At 42.3% G+C, this 23747-nt stretch overlaps 1 protein-coding gene across 12 annotated transcripts in view; it reads left to right on the top strand.

Moving 5' to 3' along the window:
• The first annotated feature begins 1689 nt into the window (after nucleotides 1-1689).
• Nucleotides 1690-23747, top strand: part of LOC123511327 (dipeptidyl peptidase 8-like) — a 610443-nt gene continuing 588385 nt past the window's right edge. For 7 of the 12 annotated variants that reach the window (XR_006676755.1, XR_006676756.1, XM_045267115.1 and 4 more), the window contains exon 1: nucleotides 1690-1897. The gene's annotated coding sequence lies outside the window, so the exon portion shown is untranslated. Of the gene's footprint in view, nucleotides 1898-2455; nucleotides 2588-23747 lie in introns of all 12 variants that reach the window. The other 5 variants (XR_006676754.1, XR_006676753.1, XM_045267112.1 and 2 more) reach the window with 2 other exon arrangements.

Below are 23747 nucleotides of genomic sequence, written 5' to 3'. Positions count from 1 at the left end.
GGATACCCACATGAGAGGGTATCCAGATGAAATGGACCGTGGCACCAGCACCTTCTAGGGCGTGGATGAGATCAAGACACTTATTAACTAGATCACAGTCCATGGGGGAGGTGGATTGAAGGGCATACAATGCAGCCTGACTGTCAATAAAGAAATATACATTCTTATGGAGAGGCGCCACAATATGGAGCGCCTCCAGTACAGCATACAGTTCTGCTCTAGTGGAAGACATGGGTGCAGGGAGCCGCCTGGAAACCTCAGTGTCAGTGTAGAGACTGGCAGAGATGTAGTCACGGATGAACAGCCCACATCCAGACCTACTGCCATTGACTGACCCATCACAATAAACATGAATAACTTGAACGTGGGGGTACTTGGACAATTTAGTCATGAATATGTCTTGCAGCACATGAGGGAGCCAGTCCCTCTTGGGCTGATGCAGAGAGTGAATATCAATTACACTGACACGATGAGGGTTCCAGGCGGGTTGTAGCGGTGACATAACGTTAATACAGGCCTCGGCTACACCTACACTTGTCAGTACTCCCAAGATCTTCCTGAGGTATGGTGTTGTCGGAAAGCGATGATCATGATACGTGGAGGGTCAGTGATCCCTTTAGAGAGTGAGAGCCCGTGCATAGAATCCGACTAATTGTGCGACAAGTAATTTCCTGCAGGGCCGTTTCTAGCTTTGTGGGGGCCCTAGACAAGATGCTGTTTGGGGGACCCTAGTTTTCCAAGCTACCCAAGGGGCCCCCTGGTAGCTTGGGGGCCCTAGGCAATCGCCTTGTCCGCCTATAGCTAGAAACGGCCCTGATTTCCTGTATCCTACACATAATACTCGGCAAGTGCAGTTCAGCTCTGAAGACTTCAATCCGTGCAGTCATGGGGCACCCCAAGATTATCCGCATGGCTTCATTCTGAACAAGCTCCAGGGGACGGAGTTGGGTGGCACTAAACTGTATTAAAACAGGGGCGGCATAATCAATAAGGGACCGTATGACTCGAACATAGTGGATGGTTTGAAGAGACTTCCTGAAGCTCATCTGAATGTTATCTTGTGTATTTTGAGCCTCTTAGTTTGAGATGAGGTGTGTAAATATATGGATGAATTGTAAAAGTTAAATAAAAAATAAGAGAAACAGCTTTTTTCTGTTTACATAGTCATAGAAATGAAATACGAAACATAGATTTTAAATATAAAAAACGTGAGATTTTTAATGAGACTTTTTCGGGGTGGGGTGGACAGCTTCTATTTAATCACTACTAAGGGTGGACGACATTAAAAAAGCTTGAAGACCACTGACCTAGATATTTCTTATCTATTTTTTTTATCTGGGATACGAAGGGCCAGAATGGATATCTAGCTGTCCCAACTTTCCCCCACTAATCTCGGGCATATTCCTGTTATCTCGGGCCGATATTCCTCGTTTCGTGTATCATAGGCCACTGTGTGATACGTGGTTTATGTGATTGTCTTAAAATAGAATAAAGGAGAGAGAGAGAGGAAAAACACCATAGATAAGTAGTAGAAAGAAAATAAAATTATGAGGTCAATTAAGAAAAAAAGTAAAGAAAAATAGTACTATGTAAACTACAATCATCAAAGATGAAATATCTGTAAGGAGGAAAGACAAACATAAGACAAAATCTGTGTTGTAGGGCGAGTCGCAGCGGATAGAGGGCGGCAGTGCAGTTGGCGCTGAGCGCTCCCGCAGCCACAGTGACTCTTAAGACCGGTGAGGGGAAGGGTTGCTGTGCGTGACCATTCGTGAGTCAACATTGACCTCACATTGGCTTCGTAAGCCTCCTCTCCTGAACATGACCTGAGAGAGAGGGAGAGAGAGAAAAAAAGAAAGCTCCAGTTGAGCGAACCGCGACCATAGAAGGGAAAGAGGTACATCTTTAGTTATACACAAAATTTCCGTATATTCTTTATCTTTTTCTTGTCAGTCTTATAACTCGTCCATACTAGGGTGCTGTGTTATATTAACTAAAACTTAACAAAGTTGCATGTCTGGTCACCCCCAATTAAAATCAATCTAATTCCATAAGTTTGTGGGGGCAGCGATATTGTAGTGGGGTGTCACTCATTGACATGGGCTTTACCGGCCTTTCTGTCATTGTGGCCATCAGGGCACAATTCTCTTCAGATGTCAAGTACTACTGCCATTGACTTGAATTGTTGCTGGCTCAGTAAACACTGTACTGCAGTGTTTCATTGCTAACAATATTGTGCAAATCCAGCTGCTGCGGTGCGGATAAATGTTTGGTAAATTTACTGTTTTCGACATACTCTCACTTCAGGATGAAACATTTTTTTTGTTCTTTTCTGGTAGTTTTTTTTTTTTTTTTTTTTATCTGTTTTGAATGAATCTGCACTTTGTTTTCGTCGCAAATCAGTACTCTAGTATATTCCTCCTTCTCTCTCAAAAAACACTTTCTATCCCCACAGAAAGTACTGTATTGCAATGAAAATAAAAAATAAAAACGATAAATGTGAAAACAGACTGATGTATAGTTTGGTTTAGTAACTGCTGATAATAAACTCCAATTCCATCCACATATATCTACTGTGTCACACAAAGTAGGTGGGATAAAATAATCTTCCTTTTGACCTTGTTTTTGTGATAATTTTAATATTTATAAACATATTCTTGAAGCTTATTTGGGAGGCATATCGTTTGATTATGTTGATTAAGCTTGCCAGTCAGTGTGTAGTATGCATTGCTGCTTAATGATGCACTTTCCTACTATTTAATCATTTTAGTAAATCCATTCTGAAATATTTTTCAACTATGTGCTGGTGCATCAGCAGAGTGTGGCTTCCTGCCTCCTTTTGCTGTCTGAATGGGGGCAGGAGGCCCACCAGATAAGAATCACAAAGTAACATTCAAAACTTTGATATTTACTGCTGTGGAGAGTACTCGCCATCATCTCCGGCTATGTCAACCTATTGAAACTCGTCTATTTAATCAAAACTAACTTAACCTAGCCATAACTTTAAACGAACCTAACCCTAACATAACCAAAACTGTTCAGAGGATATGTCATCCTCTGAACAAATAAACTTTTTCGAACTTAATTAACTGAGCTAACCAAAGGAAACTAGCCTAACCTGACTAGCAACATTAAGAAATTATTATGAAGTTTATTATTTTGTTTCTCTTCATAAAATCTGGCAATACCATAGAAATAATTGAGGTGACACCGTGTGTGTTCAGACATCTTCATAGACTTATTCAAATCCAATCGCCTCCCTCCACAAATCACTCTGATTGGCTAGATTTAATATGCATTTTTCTTTATTGGTCTGTGGCTGCATGTTCAAACAGAAGAACCAATCAATGTGATTGATTTCATGTGTCTGTAAATAATGTTACTATGCACACACAGACAAATACACCTAACGGTGTTCCTCAGTGCCCATCAGTGCATCACATGAGTGGATGTTGCAGTGTGTTAGCTTGTTCCTCCCTAAAAATGAATCTTCAAAAGTTTTTGCTAACATTAATAAACAATTTGTGATGAGTATGTATGGGTTCAAATTACTCAGAATGAGAAGCTCTTTATGATGAGAAGGGTAAGAAAAGCCATGTTGATCATGGTGAAAGACCGTAAAATAGCAAGTGTTCACTCTTCATTCAGTATCGTCTACAATGATCTACCTAGTTGGCTACCCTTAGTTTCATAAGTTATACTCGATCTCAGAAAGATTACGTAGCAACAGTAATCAGTGTTATGTTGTATTAAGGGTGTGTCGCCAATTTTACACTTGTGCAGAACGTTAGAATGCAGTCTATGCTATGGTTAGCTTATGGATAAATCCCTTATATGATGAAATGTAATTCATGTTGTGCCTGAGTAAATTATGCAAATTGCTTTTAGAACAACAAATATTTATGCAAATTTTATGCATTACTTTTGTTTCCCTTCTCTATTGAGTTAGTATTTCGTTTGAGTGTTTTGCTCACAGTGTTTTTTGAAGGAGTAGCTATTGTACAGGGTGGGGCGCGGATACTTCCCGATTTGAGAATGAAATGAAAACCTGTTCACACTTCACAATTCTTTATTCTTCTTTTATGCCTTTCACACAACATGGAAGATTTATTTTTACACTGTTTTAAGGATAATATCTTTTAAATGTCCACCTCCATTGTCAATACACTGATTCAGACGATTTCGTAAGCTTTGGTTTACTCTCTCCAGCATGTTGAGTGGTATATTGGCTATTTCAGTTCGGATGGCGTTTTGTAGGTCTTCCAGGGTCTGTGGACGGTCGTTATAAACCAATCCCCACAGGAAATAATCACCGGGGGCTAAATCAGGTGAGTGCGCAGGGCAGTTTAAGTCTCCTCTCAGGGAAATCAGTCGGTCGGGAAAAGCTTCTCTCAGGAATCCCATTGAAATGCGTGCAGTGTGGGCACACACTGATTTAGCCCCCTGTGATTATTTCCTGTGGGGATATCTCAAATCCCTGGTTTATAACGACCATCCACAGACCCCGGAAGACCTACAGAATGCCATCCTAACTGAAATAGCCAATATAGTCAATACACTGAATCAGTGTATTAACAATGGAGGTGGACATTTAAAAGATATTGTCTTTAAAACAGTGTAAAAGTAAATCTCGCATGTTGTGTGAAAGGCATGAAAGAAGAATAAAGATTGTGAAGTGTTGAACAGGTTTTTATTTCATTCTCAAATCGGGAAGTATCCGCGCCCCACCCTGTAGAACAATTTCTAGTGAATAATTTTTTCCTAAGTACTCTCAATCTTAGTGTAAATATTACTTACTTACAAGTTCTTTGACAACCTGGGGATTTAGAGAGGAAAAAAAATGAAGAAAATGTTTGAAATTAAATATATTTATTTCAGTCACCAGAAATAATAGAGACAAATTTCTTCTTTACAACAAAACAAAGATCACTCCTTTTGGTTAAAAACTAACAAAGTAGTAGGCTTCTGAAAGAAAGTTTTTCAGGAGAGGGCTTTAAAGTTTAAAGATCCCATGGCAGTCCTTTAAACACGCACTGCCAGGTAATCTTGGTCTAAATACTTTCTTCTTTCTTTTCATCATTACCTCGTGTTTACTGTCATGCTTCTGGAGGTGAGAGGTAGTGATTCTATTGGTATAAATCCAAGGATGTCATGTATTTGTAGCTAACCTATGTAGTCAACTTTTCGTAATATTACACCTTCCCAGAGAGTAGGTTTACTTGTTAGCTTTTTTGTACTTGTACCAGAATGCTTTATTATTGAATGGAGAACAATGTGGCAATCCAAAAGGTCATTTAAGGGAAGTCCAGGGACCATAATGTAGGTAGAAAGTGTATATCACTAATGAGCAACACACACAATCTTTCCCTTGTGAGGTCCAAGACCACTGACAGCCAAGGCATGTACGGTACAATTGATTTATCGTAATTTTTACCAGAGAAAAATACAGTACCATAATTTAGTACTGTACCAGTAAATCACATTCGTACCGTACTAGTACGGTAAAATATTGTACCGTAATTTCGTACCTTATTTCATACCATGCATACAGGCTGGCACTCCACCTTTAATCCCCTGGGAAGGCTGAGACTTCGCTGACCAGACATTAATGACCTTGTCACTCCACCCCAGGTCCCGTGGGTATGCCAGCACATGTCTTCACACACTTCATTAGTCCCCTGAATGACCTGATCACAAGCAGCATGCAGGTGTTTGCCTGTATCTTGGTATGAAAAAGGTACAAAAAAATATCGTACTTTCGTACCGTACCATATTATTAGAAAAATATCGTGCTGTACTTTTGCCATCCTCAGATTTGTATTGTGCTGTAATTTCGTACTGCACCATACTGTACTACTTGCCTTGAATTCAATGACTGATAAAGAAGCTTTACCTGTGTTACAGGGTTGCCAGTGATCACAATATTTTGATCTATTTTCCCCATAAAAGCCAATTTAGGAAAAAGATTTCACCGCAAAACTTTGAGAGAGTGTTGCCAACACCACATTCATATTTTAGAAAGAATTTTTCCCTAAATTTTCTGAAAAAATAAAATAAATCTCTGGCGATGCTTCCATATGGCGATGCTTCCTTACAGGTACAGATAGATGAGATGATAATGTGAGTTGCTATGCAGGACATGGAACTTACTGTATGCAATGTGTATAGTATAGTTAGTCATTGCCTTTTCAAGGGAGTAGTGAAAACCTCTTTATAAAGCTACAATGGTAATAGTGCTGACAACACTTATCAGGTAGATACTTCCAATGATTAATGATGAAAAATCTATGTCTACGTTCTGTGGATTTGTGGAACTTGTGTATTTTTTAGTCTGTGACCTCTAGTTGTACTGGTAGGTGAAATGGTGGAAAGGTCCTGTGGAGCAATAGCAGATTGGTTAAGAAAAATGTTCCATTTTATATGATCAGCTCATAGTAATCTACCTTGTATGAAGTATAAATTTAAGTCTCTCAAGTAACAGGTGTTCCAAACTGTGGACCCAAACTCTGGCAGAGGTGTAATGTGGGTTTTGTAAAGGGTTAGCATGAAATCATCTGATTGGCACAGAGTGGATCTGAGTAGGTTGTTTGCCAGTCCTGCTGCTTTTAGTAACTATAGACTTTGTGAGCATGGAACTTCAAGGAACTATCAACTAATATTCCCAAGTCTCTGTGTGTGTCTACCATGGATAAGTCTGGAGTGGAGGTGATAATACTGGAGAGATCCAACACCTGACCATTCGATATTGCCATGGCTACATCGAAGTATCATACACTTGTTAATTTTAGAATTTAGACCTCAGGAATGGGCCACCCTGTGAACAAGGTCAATATCTTTTTGGCATAAGCTTGCATCTTGGGCTAGGGAAGCAATAGAATCATGGCATATCTTCATGTACATCTTAAGGTTGTCAGCCAAAAAATTTACACTTAGTTTTTGATGTATGATGGTAGGTGATTAATATATGCAAGAAAGTGCAATAGACCCAAAACTGACCCCTGTGCCATACCATTACGGACCAGTCTAGAAGAGCTGTGAATACTAGACTCTGCCACCTTCATAGTTGATTAATTAAGAAGTCTGATATCCAGCCAAGCAATGAATAACCCATCCCCAATAGTCTCAGTTTGTCGATGAGAATGGCATGCTGACAACATCAAAGTACTTGAAGTCGATCAATACACTGTCAACAATAACCATGTAATGAGAATCTAGCCAAGAAGTTCTCCCTCAATGTAACCCAACCTGGTCATTTGACATAAGTTGGTTGGTTTCGATGAAATCATATAATGCTTTTGTTACAATCCTCTCCAAGGTTTTACAATGAAGTGAGGTAAGACTAATGGGGACATGACCAGATCCCTTTTTAAATATTGGGATAATTTCAGACCATTTCCATTCAACTGATAGTTTACCTTGAGTTTTAGACTGTTGAAAAATCATATGGAAGGGGATGACCAAACTTGAGCAGACCCATAGGCCTTGTTCACACAGGACGGTAAGTCACTCATTTTATATTCGAGTATGCTCTTTCCGTGGCACACATATATATGTAGGATTCCTGTCAAACATGTCAATGGGCGTTTTTCAATTTCATTGATTAATAAATAAGTGTCAAACTGATCCCTCTCCATTCCTCAGCAGACAGCGGTACTGCAGTCATTGAATGGTATTACGTGACTGATCACAGGCAGAGCCCAAGATTGCCAAAGTAACGCACATCCTGTTCTCTCATTGGCTGGCGTACAGCCAGTAGTGTCGCTCAGTGCCCTTAAACCAAGTAGTGCACCGGCCTGTGTGAACGATGTAATATGTTTGTATGTATCTCGACATGCTGGCAAACCACGCTGTTGTGAGGAAAATCTTACAACCGTGGCAGTTTCCAAACTGTTGCGTGTGAACGATTCCATAGGCTGTCGTTGAAAATGCTACCGTGCGTTTCCAACTGCGTGGTGCAAACCGCCCTGTGTGAACAAGGCCTTAGGAGGCAGGAATAGAGTCCATTAGGGCCTATGCTTGAGTCAGGGTCTAGTAATGCTAACTTATTCTTGACATCAATAGAGACTTGCACACCTTTTTTTTTTGCACCTCATAGGCCAAGTGAGAGCTTCATCTGCTTGCTTCTTAGGCTCTTTCCTTGTCTCAGCTTATGGGGATAGAAAGGGCACAAGGCTCAGTTTTGCCCTGCCAACCTTCACTTACTCTCCCACAGTCAGTTATGGCTCAAGCTGTCTGCGAGGAGGCCCAATGCAGGTCCCTGAAGGAGCTTAAGCCTTGCTCAGCAAATTTTCAGTTGTCTATGGACTGGTATGGCCGGGCCAGGTCTTTCTATCTGCCTGATGGGGCCTTGTTGGCTCCTCCTCCACTTAATGAGGAGTTGGGGGGGTCTATGGCTGGTGGGCAACCCAGTGGTCTCTGTCTCCTCCTGCCTGTTGGTGCAAATGGAGAAAGTGTGTGGCTCCATGGCTGACATTGCCTCCTGGACAGACCAGGTTTTGGCTACATGGGCTGTGCTGCTTCTAACAAAGAGCAGGATGTATTGGAAATTTTGTCGGCACTGGCTAAGGCTAATAAGGACATTCTTCGTCCTGCTGACAAACTACGTTGTAGACTCCTTATGTTACGGAGGCAGGCTGTAGTGGATTCATTGCCTCGTACTTCTTCTGACAGGGAGAAGTGCCAGCTTCTTTGATCTCCCTTTTCTGACGTGCTTTTTGACCCAGCGATGATGGCCAGGATGCAGGAAGATGAGCACTTGGCTTCTCAGCAATGTGCACTCTTCTGTGGTGCGGAGGTTAGCCTCTTCTTTTGGGGGTTCAGCCTGTGTTCCCTAGGGGGGCAAGATAAAAGGACAAACGAGGAGGGGTGCTTTTTTTTTTGTGCCTCTTCGCTGGCTCTTGTCCCGAGGCCCTCTGCTACAGGGGGATCTTTTCGAGTTAGGAGTTCTTGCAGTGGAGGATCCCATGGCTGGGTTAGATCTCACTAGGGATGTAAATCACCACAGTCGTCTGCTGGTCATCCATCCCATTACAGAATGAGCTCAGAGCTCGTAGACCAATCTTCGACCATCTGAGACCACAACACACTTCACACACTGGGAAAGCGAGGCCACAACCCCTCGAGTTATATTCTGTATGTATTTACTGCTAGGTGAACAGGGGCTACACATTTAGAGACTTGCCCATTTGCTCTCCTGTGCCTGTGGATGCTTGTCTGCAGCAGCACTGGATAGAGTGGATGGAGGTTGGGACAGGAGAGTCTCTGTTTGGCTTCATTGAGGGACGTTGCACTGTCTTCTTTTCTTTTGGCTTTAGTGTTTGCTTGCTGAGCTAGCAAACTGCATGGGCTTTCAGCAGAAGTTCGTCACTCTAAGGGTTGGTCTTCCATCACTTTTTCTCTAGCCCCTGATTTTCTAGCGAAAACTCAACTCCCAAGGGATGAATTTCAGTCCGACTTCACCATTCCTGCTCTTACAGAGTACGTTGGCGACTCAGAAGGGCACAGGCTTTTATGCCCAGTCAGAGCCATCAGGGAGTACCCTCGTAGGACCAGAGATTGTCGTCTTAGATGCTCCCGCATTTCTGTGACAGTTACTGAGCCTCAGTGTGTGGTGCACCCTCATACTATTTCTCACTGGATATGTCAGGTTATCCAGTGTGCATGTGAGGATGTTTCTGAGGAGGACATGCGCTTGGTTTGGGTGAAGGCACATGAAGTTAGAGCAGTGGCGACGAGTGCCTTTTTCAAGAAGATTCAGAGTATTCCTGCTGTTCTTTGGGCAGGAACCTGGAAGAGTATGTCCACTTTTGCTTCTTTTTATCTTAGGGATATTACTCATCGGTATTTGGATACCTTTTCTCTGGGCCCTGTTGTGTCAGCTCTCAGGATAATTCATTAATTTTTCTTTTGGGTTTCTTATACATATGGTTCTATGTATTGTCCTCTGTGGGGTTCTGGGTCATTGGACCATTCTCGTGGCGAGAGTTGTGATGCTCCTCTCACTCCTATGGTTTTGTCTCTCTGTCATGGGATATGAGTGTTGCACCCTCCTCAGGATATGGCCTCCGCATTGTAAGTTTTTGGTTTGTAAGGGTGTGTGTCTTGGGGAGTGAAAGTTTTCTTAGGGGTGAGGTCATCCTCCTTCCTGTACTTGGGATTCAGCTCTTAAGCAATAATTAATAATTATGAGTAGTATATGTGTAATAACAAAAAGGATTTTTAATGTAAAATCCATTTTTATCTACATGATTACCAATAATTATTAATTATAATTGAGTTTCACTTCCTCCTTCCCCTCTATGACCTTTTAGGCTAGAGGCAAATGAGGGATTCAGCCTGATGGGTGGTACCTGGGAGTAGAAAATGGGCTGGGTGTCTTCTCAAAGAAAATGAGAAAAGGGCACCTCAAGTATTTCTTTCATTTCTTTTCTTTAGCTGTTAGACATGGTGTAAGTTTGCTGTGGGATGGGGGGTTTAAGCAATAATTAATAATCATGGGTAAGTATGTAGATAAAAATGGATTTTACATTAAAAACTCCTATTTTTACTATAATTAAGGAGTTGTATCAAGGCTTTCAATGAAATAACCTAATTACTTAGCTATAGAAGGCAAACTCGACTATTTCAGGTAAAGTTAAGGCATACGCTATACTCTAGCTGCATGTGGCCTTGGGACTCATCTCAATGTTATTATCCTTTGAGTCTGTGATAATGGCCCAATATAGCTATGCCTCCTTAATTTTTATTAATTTCTTCCAGACCACAAAACCCATAGCATAAATATCATACAATAGTATTAAATGGTAGAAAAATGTCACTAACCCTCTTGATGCAATAGGGGACTTGTAATTCCTCTTAAGCCAGGTTTTTGTATCTACTTCCTAGCAGGACCTGTGGAAAACTAAACATTTCATGCCATGTTAGAAAGTAAATAACTACCATTGGAAAATAAATCAATACTGTTTACAAATTCTAATCTAACTTGGCTTCTAATCAAAACCTAGCCTTCTTAAACTTCATGCTGCTAAGCTGTATCCTCCTCAATAAGGTGAAACTACTTTGCAGATTACATTTATGTAACCTGCAAAGATTAAAGAAATTTTATGCAAGAGGGAGAATTGCCAAGACCAACAAAATATTAGAAAAAAAGGTCCACTGGAACTTCAGTTTCCCTAAAAGATTTGAAAGAATTACCCAAAAGCCTGGGACAAATGTCTTGACACCTCTCTCGTAATATGTCGAGTCATAGGAAGATGGAAATACAAAAGCAAGTAGGGAGTTCCAGAGTTTACCAGTGAAAAATATGAATGGTTAAGAATACTGGTTAACTCTTGTATTATAGAGGGTTGGACAGAATAGGGATGAGAGGAAGAAGAAAGCCTTGTGCAGCAAGGCTGCAGGAGGAGGGAAGGCATGCAGTTAGCAAGATCAATAGAGCAGTTAGCATGAAAATAGCGATAAAAGATAGAAAGGGATGCAACAATTCGGCAATGAGAAAGAGGCTAAAGACAATCAATCAGAGGAGGGGAGTTGATGAAATGAAAAACTTTTGATTCCACCCTATCCAATAAAGCTGTATGAGTGGAACCCCCCAAAAAAAAAGTGTAGGGTGGTATCATCAGTGTAGGAGTGGATAGGACAAGAAGTTTGTTTAAGATCATTAATGAATGATAGAAAGAGAGTGGGTGACAGGACAGAACCCTGAGGAACACCACTATTAATAGATTATTGGCAAACTATGTGAAACAGTGATCAAAGAAAAGTGGATGAAATATTTGGAGGAGAAGGAAATTATGACACTGCCAATTCAGAGTCAGGAAAGGAAGATCAAGTTATAGATTAGATACAAGGAATAAATGGATGGGTGCATGAAGTATATTTGGACATCAAAAAAAGAGACTTGTGGAAAATGGAGCATTTGGAGGCTTGAGAGGGACATTACTAAACTGGATGAGGAACTGTTTACAGGACAGAGATATGAGAACTGTGATGAGGGACATCTGTTCTGGGAGGAGTAAAGTAACAAGTGGCATATCACAGGGGTTTGTGGTAGCATCCATCATGTTCCAGATATATATTAATGATATGCAGGAGGTGGTGAGCAGTTGTTTGAATGTGTTTGCCAATATAAAATTGTTATAAGTGATTAAGGTATATGATGAATGTATGAAGCTACAAAGAGATATTAACAAGATGTATGAGTAGAGCAAGAGGTGGAAATTGGAATTTGATACTAAGAAATGCCATGTGATGGAAATGGGTAAGGGTAAGAGAAGACCTACATGGTACTATAAAATGGGGAAGGAAATCATAATGAAAAGTAAGGCAGAAAGAAATCTTGGAGTGGTAATTCAAGATGTCTTGACCTTAGAAAGGCATATGTGGGATATTTTGCTTAGTATACAAGATGTTGAAAATTTTAGGGTAGCATTTCATTTAATGGACAAAATTATGAGATCATCGTAACTTACCTTGGTAAGTGTGCGATGATCGGGGTTCTTCCTGAGCTTTGCTGCCCAGCTTTGCGTGGTCATGTATTCAGCCAGTATTCAGATTTCGTACAAGGTTGGGGAGGTGTCATCAAGAAAACAACCATTTCAAATATAACAATAAATTAAACCCATACAGATGAAAGAGGTGTAAACAACCAAAGAACCTCTTCCTTAGACATGTGTAGCACATCAACCAGCATAGCCACACGTCTTACTTGTGGTAACAATGGAGCCTTAGACATACTAAGATGACATAAAAACTATGTATCGAATCAAGCAAGGGACTACAATAACATGGGATGGGTGGGCATGCATGACCACGCAAAGCTGGGCAGCACAGCTCAGAAAGAACCCCGATCATCGCACATTTACTAAGGTAAGTTATGATGATCTCATAATTCTTCCACAGCTGGCTGCCCAGCAGTGTGACGTCATGCATGACTATTCATAGCCATATCCCCAACCAATGTACAACAAAGTACCATGATAAAGACAAAAAAATACACGTGTATATATCCATACCCAAAAAAACAAATAGACAAATACATACATCCATAAAAAGACATACAAAAACAAGACTAACACATGTATAATCCTACAAGTATATAGAAGGAGCTTAACACTTAAAACAGCCCCTTATCTGTTGCCTTGATATGAATTTAAAATAGTCTCTCCGAATGTTCCCACAGGCAAAATGTTTTTGTTGTAATGTTTGGTAGACTTCCGTCTCCAGTCAATTGCCTTTTTTAACCTTTCCCAGGCCATGCCCAATTGAAAGGCCTTAGAAGTGGATGCAGACCTTACTGAATGTCTTAAAAACATCCTCATTGATCCCGGACTCCTTCATGAGATCTTTGATCCATCTAAAGTCTGTTCACTTTAGTCTGAGCCGTGAAGCCGAGCCTCATTTGAAAGGAGGCCGCTGATTGGCTGGCCCCCTCTCTCACTCACCTTGTGTTGAAAGGCTGCGTCATGAATGTTTTGTGGTACATGCTTTTGTTTTATTCATTATATCTCATCTTATACATATAACAGACAGTTTCTGTTGGTACCGTTACACTTAACAGTAAATGTAGAAGCTTTGATACTCGGGGAAAAACAATTAATAAGCAACTATAAAGAAGTTTTAGCGAGTTGAAGTGGAAAACTTTTCGCGACATCTTTATAAGACGGTTTACTTATCATCATATCCTTTGGATATATTTAAAGGAATGCTGTTATAAATTATTGCATTTCATAAAAGAATGTCTCCTGAATGGTATGCAACTTCCAAATTATAGTTAAAAGATAATGTAAGTGAAATAGAGAATTATTTATGGGAAAGTATGACTCGCGAGGAAGGGCGCAGCGGAGTGCCGCCAGTGAAGACACACTGCTGGTTCACCTTGATCCAGTTATAACTGGATTATTCTCCTACAGCGACCACTCCTCCGTGCCCTTCCTCGCGAGTCATACTTTCCCATAAATAATTCTCTATTTCGCTTACATTATCTTCTAACTATAATTTGATAGTTGCATTACCTTCAGGAGACATCCCTTGATGAAATGCAATAGTTTAAAGCAGCATTCCTTATAATATATACACAGAAAATGATAAATAAACTGTGTTATAAAGTTATCGCAATGCAGCCTTCACTTCAACTCGTCAAAACTTCTTTATTGTTGCATATTGCTATTTTTTCCTTGAGTATCGAAAGTTCTGCATTCACTGCTCAAGCTAAAGGTGCCAACAGAAATTATCTGTCATGTGCATGAGACAAGATATAAGGAATAAAACCACGAGAGCCGTCAGTACACAGCCTCTCAACACAGTGAATGGGGAGCGTGCCAGCCAATCAGCTCTCACCTTACCTCCATCCTCACCTCCTGGATACAGTATCATGTCGTGCTGCCCACCGTCACTTGCCCGTCACCGCGAGTAACACCGTCTCATAAATAATTATGTAATTCGCTTACATTATCTTTTAACTGTAATTTGGAAGTTGCATTCCGTTCAGGAGACATTCTTTTATGAAATGCAATCATTTATAACAGCATTCCCTTAAATATATCCAAAGGATATGATGATAAGTAAACCGTCTTATAAAGATGTCGTGAAAAATTTTCCACTTCAACTCGCTAAAACTTCTTTATAGTTGCTTATTAATTGTTTTTCCCCGAGTATCAAAGCTTCTGCATTTACTGTTGAATGTAACGGTACCAACAGAAACAGATGAGATATAACGCATAAAACAAAAAGCATGTACCACAAAGCATTCGTGACGCAGCCTTTCAACACAAGGTAAGTGAGAGAGGGGGCCAGCCAATCAGCAGCCTCCTTTCAAATGAGGCTCGGCTTCACGGCTCAGACTTAGGTGAACAGACTATAGTAATTGTGGCTTTGGATGCTGGGCCAGAGGGCTTTCTGGTTGTTAATAACAGTTTAGACTGATCTGACGTGATCCTTAATTTTTCCGTTAGTTGTAAATATGTGGTAATAGCATGAACAATACGTAAATTTTTGTTCAGTGGAAATGCCTTGAAACCTATGTTCTGAACATGATGTCTGACATTAGATGTTTTAAGTGGATCTCCAATTTTAAAAATGACATCATTGTCAGTAAGTGCCATATTCCTGATATCCAAGCAGTTGATGGTCTGAAACCTTTGGCCAGATAGAATGAGAAGCAAATCTGCCACTTTTTTGGCTAACCGTGAAAGAGATAATTGATTGTTGTGTCCCCAAGTATCAAACGTATATAAGAAAACATCAGGATCCCATGTAAAGTTATTCCTAGGTAATTTGGAGCGTTGATTTGCTGCTGATTTCATAAACAAACAAACAAGCTCATTCTGACCAGCAGGGATGCCATTGATTTTTGCCACTGCAGAAATAGCTGACCTAGTGGCATTGAGGCTACTGTAACTGAACCCTGAACCATCTGCCTTGCCTGCTTTAGATAATATGAATAAATGGTCCAAAAGTTTGTGTACAAGGGGAGAAAATGGATCAACTTGTTCTCGTAAACAAAATTTGTTCCATGCTTTGATATGCCTCCCATATGACTCAAGTGTTTTCTCATTCCAGGCTTTGAGTAAATAGTCTGTAACCTTTGCCGAAATTCCTGACCTGTGGAAGGATTCCCTGAGAGAGGCCAGACTGCTAATTGCAGTTTCCTGACTGGATGGGGCCGTAGTGGGTCCTGAGGTAGATATAGGCACTTGTGAGGAAGTTGGCGAGGTGCACCTTGGAGAAGGCGAAGGGCCTCTGCGAACCATTGTTGTGTTCTCCATAATGGTAGTATGGCTAACATGGAAGCCTTTTCGTCTCTTAGTTTTTTAATGACATCTTTGATGATCCTAAAAGGAGGAAAAGCATATAGAGAGGACTCAGTATTCCAATTGAATGAAAACGCATTTATGCCTAATGCATCAGGATCAGGTTCCCAAGAATAGAGAAGGGGCAATTGAGTGTTAATGCGGGTAGCAAAAAGATCAATAGTTGGTTTACCATAAAACCTGCAGATGTCATTGAAAACTGTGGGCATAAGTCTCCATTCTTTGTACTTTTCTCATGAGAGGCAAAATCAGCGGTAAAATTCAGTGAACCCAGAAGATATTCAGCTGACAGTGTGATATTCCTGTAATGTGCCCACTCAAAAACTTCTTCTGTCACATCCAGCAAGCGTCGTTTAACTGCCACAATTGTTGTGGTTGCAACTACTGTAGTATTATCAGATTTTATGCGGATGTGCTTATGTATTACATTTGGAAGGAGGGTCTTCAAACCATAAAGAACAGCCTTTAGTTCCAAAATATTTATGTGTTCCTTCTCAAAATCAGCCACCAACAACATTGTCACTGGCACAAGCCCCCCAACCAGACATCGAAGCATCTGTGGTGATAACTAAGTCTGGACTGGACGTATTTAATGACCTGATACAAGAATAGATATTAGTTGTCCACCAGGTTATGAGACCTTTTGCTCTCACATCTAGACACAACAAAGCATCATAGTCTCCACAATTGTGTTTAAGAGCATCATTCCGTAGCACTTCCAAATATTTATATTTTAAAGGAGCTTCTGTCACAGAGACACCTACAGCAACAATATTGCCAATAAACACAGCAAAGTCTCTAATTGTGATGTCATTCTTTTGCAATAATTGTAAGCCTAATGTTCTGATCTTATCTGCCTTACTTTGTGTAAGTTTAATGGTCATGTCTGCAGAGTTCAACACAAAGCCCAAGAACTCAATTTCATGACTGGGCTGAAGTTCTGATTTGTCCAAATTAATTGTGAAACCCAATTTATCTAATGTTGAAGCAACGTATCTGACATCAGCAATTAATTTCTCTTTGGAGTCTGCCATCACAAGACAATCATCAATGTAAATAGTTGTCAAGATGCCTAAAGAACGAAAATGTGAAAAAGGAACCTTTAGTAATTTTGTGAAGAGACGAGGGGAAGAAGAGAACCTTGAAGCAAACAAGTAAATGGCCATAATAAACCATTCCATGAAAAATTTAGCCATGACTGATCCTCTCTGCAAATGGGAACAGAAAAATAAGCATGTTTCAAATCAATAGAGGCAAAGAAACAGTAATGTGTAATCAATGGTAAAACATCTTAAAATGATAATATTCAACATACTCATTCAAATATTTTAAATTAAGTATAATACGGACACTTCCATCTTTCTTTAATCTAGGAAAGATAGTAGAGCAAAACCCTGATGAAACACAAGGAGCTCTCTCAACAATATGCTGTTGAATAAACATAGACATTGCTACATTAATAGCCTGTGTGTCCTTCTGGGAGAAATGTAAAGGAGGAGGGATATGGTTTTGTGATGGAAAAACATGAAAAGGAAAAAGGAGTTTTCTCTGAACAGTGTCAGTTACCCAAGGATCACTGGATGACTCATTCCAATAATGAAGAGAATGTTGAATTTTACCACCTTGAAAATTCATAGAGTTATTAAACAAAGTGAAGTCACTCCTAGTGGGGAAATGAAAATGAAAACCAATGTCATCTGGGAACTTATTTGTTGCCAAACTGCCCCCGTCCACTGCCTCCTCTACTTCGTTGGTTACCCCTGTAATTATTGGTTCTGGAACCTCTAGTCCTTTTCCAAAAAACAAAATTATTATTCCTCTTCACTTTAAACCGTTTTGGATTATATGCTTTTGGTTCTCCTTAAATTGTTTAACCATATCAACAATGTTGTTTTCAAACAATTTGTCACCAGTCATGTTTTCATCCTTCACAGTTTTTTGGAGAGACTTGGCTTTCAACTTGTCAGTAATTAGATCCCTTCTCATTAAATTTAAATAGTTGAAAACTGGCAATAACTTACAAAGGCTGTCATTGATATCTCTGTAGGAATCCAGCATGGAAGAATCCCGTGAATTTGCATGTTTGTCTAAAACTCTGATGAGAGGAATAAGAGCTTTGCCTAACAGAGAGTTAGTTTGAGCCAACTTGCTCTCCATCCTCCTACTCTGATGATCAAGAGTTGAGAGGGCATTGGCATCAGAAACTGGAACTTTTAATTCCTTAATGTTACATGGAATAGACCACTGTTATGCTAACAATCTGGTATTCTTATCATCAGGAACCATGTGTAAATACGATCTGATATCCTTAGCTAACACCTCAGTGACAGGAGGACCACGAGCATCATCAATATCAAAGGCAGCCCCAAGGCTGCGTCCAAGAGTCACATGTTGATCATTGGCCACAGGAAATCCTACAAATTCCTCTGCCGAACTATGTGATGCCCCAACATAACCTGGGGTGCAACTGGTGAGGCCTGTGGATGAAGCCCCACTAATAGGAGCATGTGAAAGAACTTGAGGCACAGACTCCATATCATCCTCACTACTACTGTCATTGTCATGTAAAGATACAGGAACCTTCCTCACCTTCTCTGCGCCCAGAGCTTGCACCAATGCCGGTAATATTTTCTTAACAACTGAGTTACAAAAAACATCATCTGGCTCCAGGGAGTGAGAAGGGCCGGCAACATTGGTAGTTGGAACATCCTGGCCACCAAAACTATCATCCTCACTCATGGAAGACAAACCATCAGCTGTCCGAGGTGGTAAGGCCTGGCTGTTGCCGGGAGAAGAGTGGGAACTGCGACACTGCCCTCCTTCCATCACTCCAACGGTCCAACCAAAACAGCCGTCAGCTGGAGAGGAGACAATGACCACCGTGACAACTGAACAGTTGTGTGATGGTCATGTCATACAAGACATTGCATAAGGGGCATGGTATGTAAATAAAGCCATAAAATAAGCCATAAACATAATACATACCACCCTGAACAGAGATGTAGGTAGCGGAGGAACGGGACGGAAAACCACACGGTCAACCTATTGGCTGTAGACACAACCGTGTCACCACAACCCCCTGGACCAACACTCAGCACAGTTAAGTACTGTGCGTGTCTCGTTGAGTAGCTTGCTGAAAAACCAGCAGTGCTATATTCTCCGTGCCCCAATAGCAGGCCACAGTAGTGAAAAAGGAACGCCTCTTAGCAGACAACACCTACACCAACGCCACCCAGCGTCCATCAGAGCGCACGGCGACTAACATCTGAACACCAGCACCGCGCACCGAGTACTGCATACTGGCACCACCACACTGTCAGTCATGCATGACGTCACGCTGCTGGGCAGCCAGCTGTGGAAGAATTGTGATGAAAAGATAATAACCACCATGGTTAGACGAGATTGGAATATGCAGTAGTGGTGTGATCTCTGCATATGAAAAAACATGCAAAGAAATTGAAAAGAATTCAGAGGATAGCTACAAAGATGGTATCAAAGCTGAATAATCTAACCTATGAAGAAAAATTGAAGGAAATGGGATTGCCAACTTTACAAGAGGAAATCTAATAGTATTGCTCAAAATAGTTAACATTAAAAAAAATAAGCAGACAAAACCTGGTATTGATGAAAGGATATGTAACAAGATGGACAAGAGGACATTCAAAGATCAGGAAGAGTTGATGTTTAAGGGACATCATAAAGTATAGTTTTCCACGTAGAACTGTGTATATTTAGAATGAATTAGCACATTCAGTGCTGTTGGCATTGCAACTGACTATCTTACTTTGTGGAGACAAGAATTGTTGCACTAGTGTGGCGTGAGCCATCGATGTAAGAAGGTATACACATATTTTTATGTGTCTGTAGAGTCTGTTGGGAATATAAAACTATGGACACTGGTGAGTCATATTGTATTAGAAACAAAATATAAAGTACCATCATGGTGCAACCCACCGCTGGGCATTAATTTCATGCAACCATGAGTGGGTTGCATCGCATTGAGAGGAAAATTAATATTGTGTTATTCAAACATAATTTTCCCATAATAGGCGGTGGGGTTTCTGTATTCGATGGGTCATAAGACTCATGGGCTCATAAGATGCACCCACTTTTGGCAGACATTGAAATGAAAAAAAGATAAATGAACGGATTTAAGCTCTAAATATGAAATGAAAGTTTTCACATGACATTTGAAGACTCAAGTGCATTTAGATCATTATTATTTGCTAGTAGCCTATATACCAATCCTTTTGCGAGATGTAAACATGTACTATCTGGCATATGGCATTGGCAGTGACTGTGAGAGACTACAGGGGTAATAGGTTTTTTTTTTTTTACTATCACTACATAATTCAAATATGTGGTATTTTAGTACATTTTCAAAGCCAAAGAATGTGTGAAAGTAGATTTAGCAATCTTATTTTCTAGAGTGCATTTTATTTTGAATATTGATTTAGAAGTGTTAAACATTATTTTAGGTAGTAAGCTATTTTCTTAAAAATAAAAGAATGAAAGAAAAAAAGTTTCTCATTAGCTTTATTTATTATTATTTTTTTTTTTACATGCATACAAGGTAAGAATACTGAAAGATAGGTGCAGTTATAATTGTATGAAAGTGTGTGTTACCTCAAGGAGTAACAATCACACTGTAAGGAATGCAGGTGAGCTTGTCCATGTCAAGATCAAGATCACTGGCTGCATGTTTGTTTTGATATATGCAATGAATGGTGCATGGTCACTTAGGCAAATTCTTCCTGACTGGTGTCATGCTCTGTGAATTACCAGTAAGTATGACCTATTATATATTGTTACCTTGAAAGAAAAGTTGTTACATATGTTACCCATATGTAATTACAGATGCCTATATGCCATTATTCCCACACTCAGCACAGAAAATCAACTAGCACCTCTATATATAGAGATCATGCCTATAGAAGTTCCACGTCACCTCCATGTGCATGCGCACCGGGAACCACCAGCCCAGCTGGCCAACCATACCTCAGATTCTTTCTGTGCTCAGCACGGTGTTCACCTGTGTATCTTCTCGCTTCTTCCTGCCTTTCTTTTGTGCCCGCTTCTTTGTCGCTTCCTTTTCTACTTCTCCCTGAGTTGCCATGGCCGCTCGGAGTTGTGTTGGATGCAAGAGGTGGTTGCCGGGCGAGGCTTTAGAGCCGCATTCCCGCTATGTGTCTTGTCGGCCCGCCATGTGTTCAGCCGAAGACCAGTGTAGTGAGTGTTCCTACCTCTCCCTGCTCTAGTTCCAAGTGTATGTGAAGGATGCTGAGAAGCGTTCTGCTAAGGAGAAGAAGCAGGCCAAGTCATCTGGCGGTTCCAGTGAGAAGCGTTCTTGCTGGCAGGAGCTGGCTTCTGAGGCCCCTTGGGCCAGCAGGTTTGTCACTGTAGAGGCTGATCTGGCTGCTATGAAGGCTTCTATTGGCCAGTTGTCAGCAGTTTTGTTGCCCCCTTGCCTCCGGTTCCGCATTTTCAGGGTTTGTGGACGGCAGAGCGAGTGAGCGGGGCCCTAGTCTCCCCCCGGCTCAGACCCTTCGGTGGTGGCTGCTGGTAGTAGTGAAGTGAGTCTCTGTGTGTCCCCTCTCCCTGGTTTGGCTCCAGGAATGAGTAGGTGGCAGGCTCCCTGACCCGGAGTTGGCAGTCGGGGGAGTGAGTTTGCGTGCGGCCCCGCTTTCTGCCCCGCCGCCGGTAGCGAGTGGCGTACCTTCTCCAGCTGTTCCTGGCCCTTCCACGGAGTTTTCAGGGCTCAGTGGAGTTAGCTTATGTGTGGCCTCTCTCCCTAGTCTGGCTCTGGGAAGGAGAGGGATCCAGTCCTTTGCTGTTTCAGGCTCTTCCTCGGACTTTTCTGGCTTCGGGGGTGTGAGCTTCAGTGCGGCCCCGCTCCCTACTGTGGCCCCAGCAGTGAGTGTGGTACAGACTCCTGCTGTGTCAGGTGCTTCCAGGGAGTTTTCAGGTCTCTGTGGAATGAGCTTGCGTGCAGCCCCGCTCCTCGGTATGGCTCTGGGATTGAGTGGTTTGCAGGCTCCCGCTGATCCTGTTTCTTCCATGGCCGGTCCTGGGATTGGTGGATTGAGTCTACGCGCTGCTCCTCTCTCTGGTAAAGCCTTGGGGGTTTGTGGGGAGCCAGCTCCCGCCGGGCCTTGTTGGTGGCGGAGAAACAGGACTTCATGCAGCAGCACTCCCTGGTGGGTTGCCGGGTGATGGCAATTTTCCAGGCTTGGCAGGCGTGTCTTCCATGGGCCTGCCTCATGTTGATTGGCTGCTTGTGTGAATGCCCTCGTAGGTCCCGCCCCGGCCAGTTGATGCGGGCGTGGACCCTGGTGGCGCAGGCCACAGGCTGCCACAGGCTGGCCTTCATTTTCTGAAGAGGTGGATGAGGTTTTTGATGACGTTCCCTCGGGGGAGGCTGGCTCTCCGGATGAGGAGGGTGCGGCCTCCTTTTGTGAGCTTATTACCTCAGTGAGAGAGTCCTTGGGTCTCCCCATGCCCTATTCTCTTGTCCCCACTCTTCAGACTGGGGTCAAGCGCACCCTGGGACTTCTCGGCCTGGTCCCCACTCCCTTGGTGCTGCCTCGTTCTCCTCTGGCTCTGGAGGTTTGCAGGGACCAGCTGGGTTGTTCCCTGGGGATCTCTAACCCAGCTTCTTCCAAGTTTGCCTTGCCCAGAAAGGTGGGCTTCAAGGGCGGAGAGGTGGTATACTCCAGAAGGAGATTCCCGTGGGGCTCCTTCTCTCAATGATGAGCTGCTTCAGTTGGTGGAGAGTAAAGGTCTGTCTGTGATTCTTCCGTGGCATATGGCTACTCAGTTAGAGGGTATTTTGAGTACTCTGGTTGAAATCCCTTCCTGGATGGATCAGGTTCTGGGGCCCCTTGCTGGCCTTTCCAGTGCTGCCCCCCAGAGGGGTTTGGACTGCCTGGGAGCTCTTGCTAGGACAAATTTAGATATTATGCAGCCCTGTGAAATGCTCCGTTTGAGGATGATGAAGTTATGCAGGCAGACTGTGGTGAGAAACCTCCCTACTTCTTACGGTGATCGGGAGAGACAGCGGTTGATGTCTTCCCCCGTTGGCCCCCACCTTTTTGATGGTCAGACTCTTGCAGCAGTGGAGCAGAGGGAGCTTGAGTCCTCGCAACGGTCACTCGTTTCCCAGATTGCTCGTGGCTTGGCTTCCTCAGCTTGGGGTGTCAGTGCTAAGGCTGGTGGGGCCGTTGGTTCCTGATGCCTTGCGCTGGTTACGCCTCCTTCAGTTCCGCCCCCTCCTGCTCCTAAGGTGAGCGGTTCCTTTTGCTCTCGAGTAATCTTCCGTGGCCGTTCAAGGGGCTGTTGGGGCTCTCGCTAGGGACGCTGCGGAGGTGCTGCTGCTAGTTGGGGCTTGTCTGCAGCGGTACTGGCAGGAGTGGGAGAACATCGGGGCCTGCAAGTGGGTGGTCAAGACCCTTCAGTATGGTTATGTTCTCCCTTTCCTCAGGGATCCGCCGCTCTCGAGCACGCCTGTGGAGTTTCCAGCATACAGGGAGGGCTTAGACCGTCATTCAGCTCTGGAGGCCGTGGTTTCTGAGATGCTGATAAAGGGAGCTATAGAACCAGTGGTAGACCCTCAGGCCAGGTTCTATTCTCGCGTCTTCCTTGTGCCCAAGTCCACAGGGGGCTGGAGACCGATTTGCGACCTTTCGGTCTTAAATCGTTTCCGGGTGGTGACCCACTTCAGCATGAAGACAGTTTCGTCAGTGCTGGAGTCAGTGGCCGAGGGCGAGTGGATGGTGTCCTTGGACTTGTGGGACGCTTACTATCAGGTTTCTGTCCACCATCGGTCACGCAAGTACAGAAACTCCCCTACTTACGAACATTCGACTTGCGAACATTCCATACATACGAACAAATCTTTTAAATACTTAAGTCCAAAAAATTGTTTGAAAGATGCTAGGA

The sequence above is a fragment of the Portunus trituberculatus genome, chromosome 31 (genome assembly GCF_017591435.1).
Source record: "Portunus trituberculatus isolate SZX2019 chromosome 31, ASM1759143v1, whole genome shotgun sequence".
NCBI lineage: Eukaryota > Metazoa > Arthropoda > Malacostraca > Decapoda > Portunidae > Portunus > Portunus trituberculatus.
This window is presented reverse-complemented; position numbering and strand designations above follow the sequence as displayed.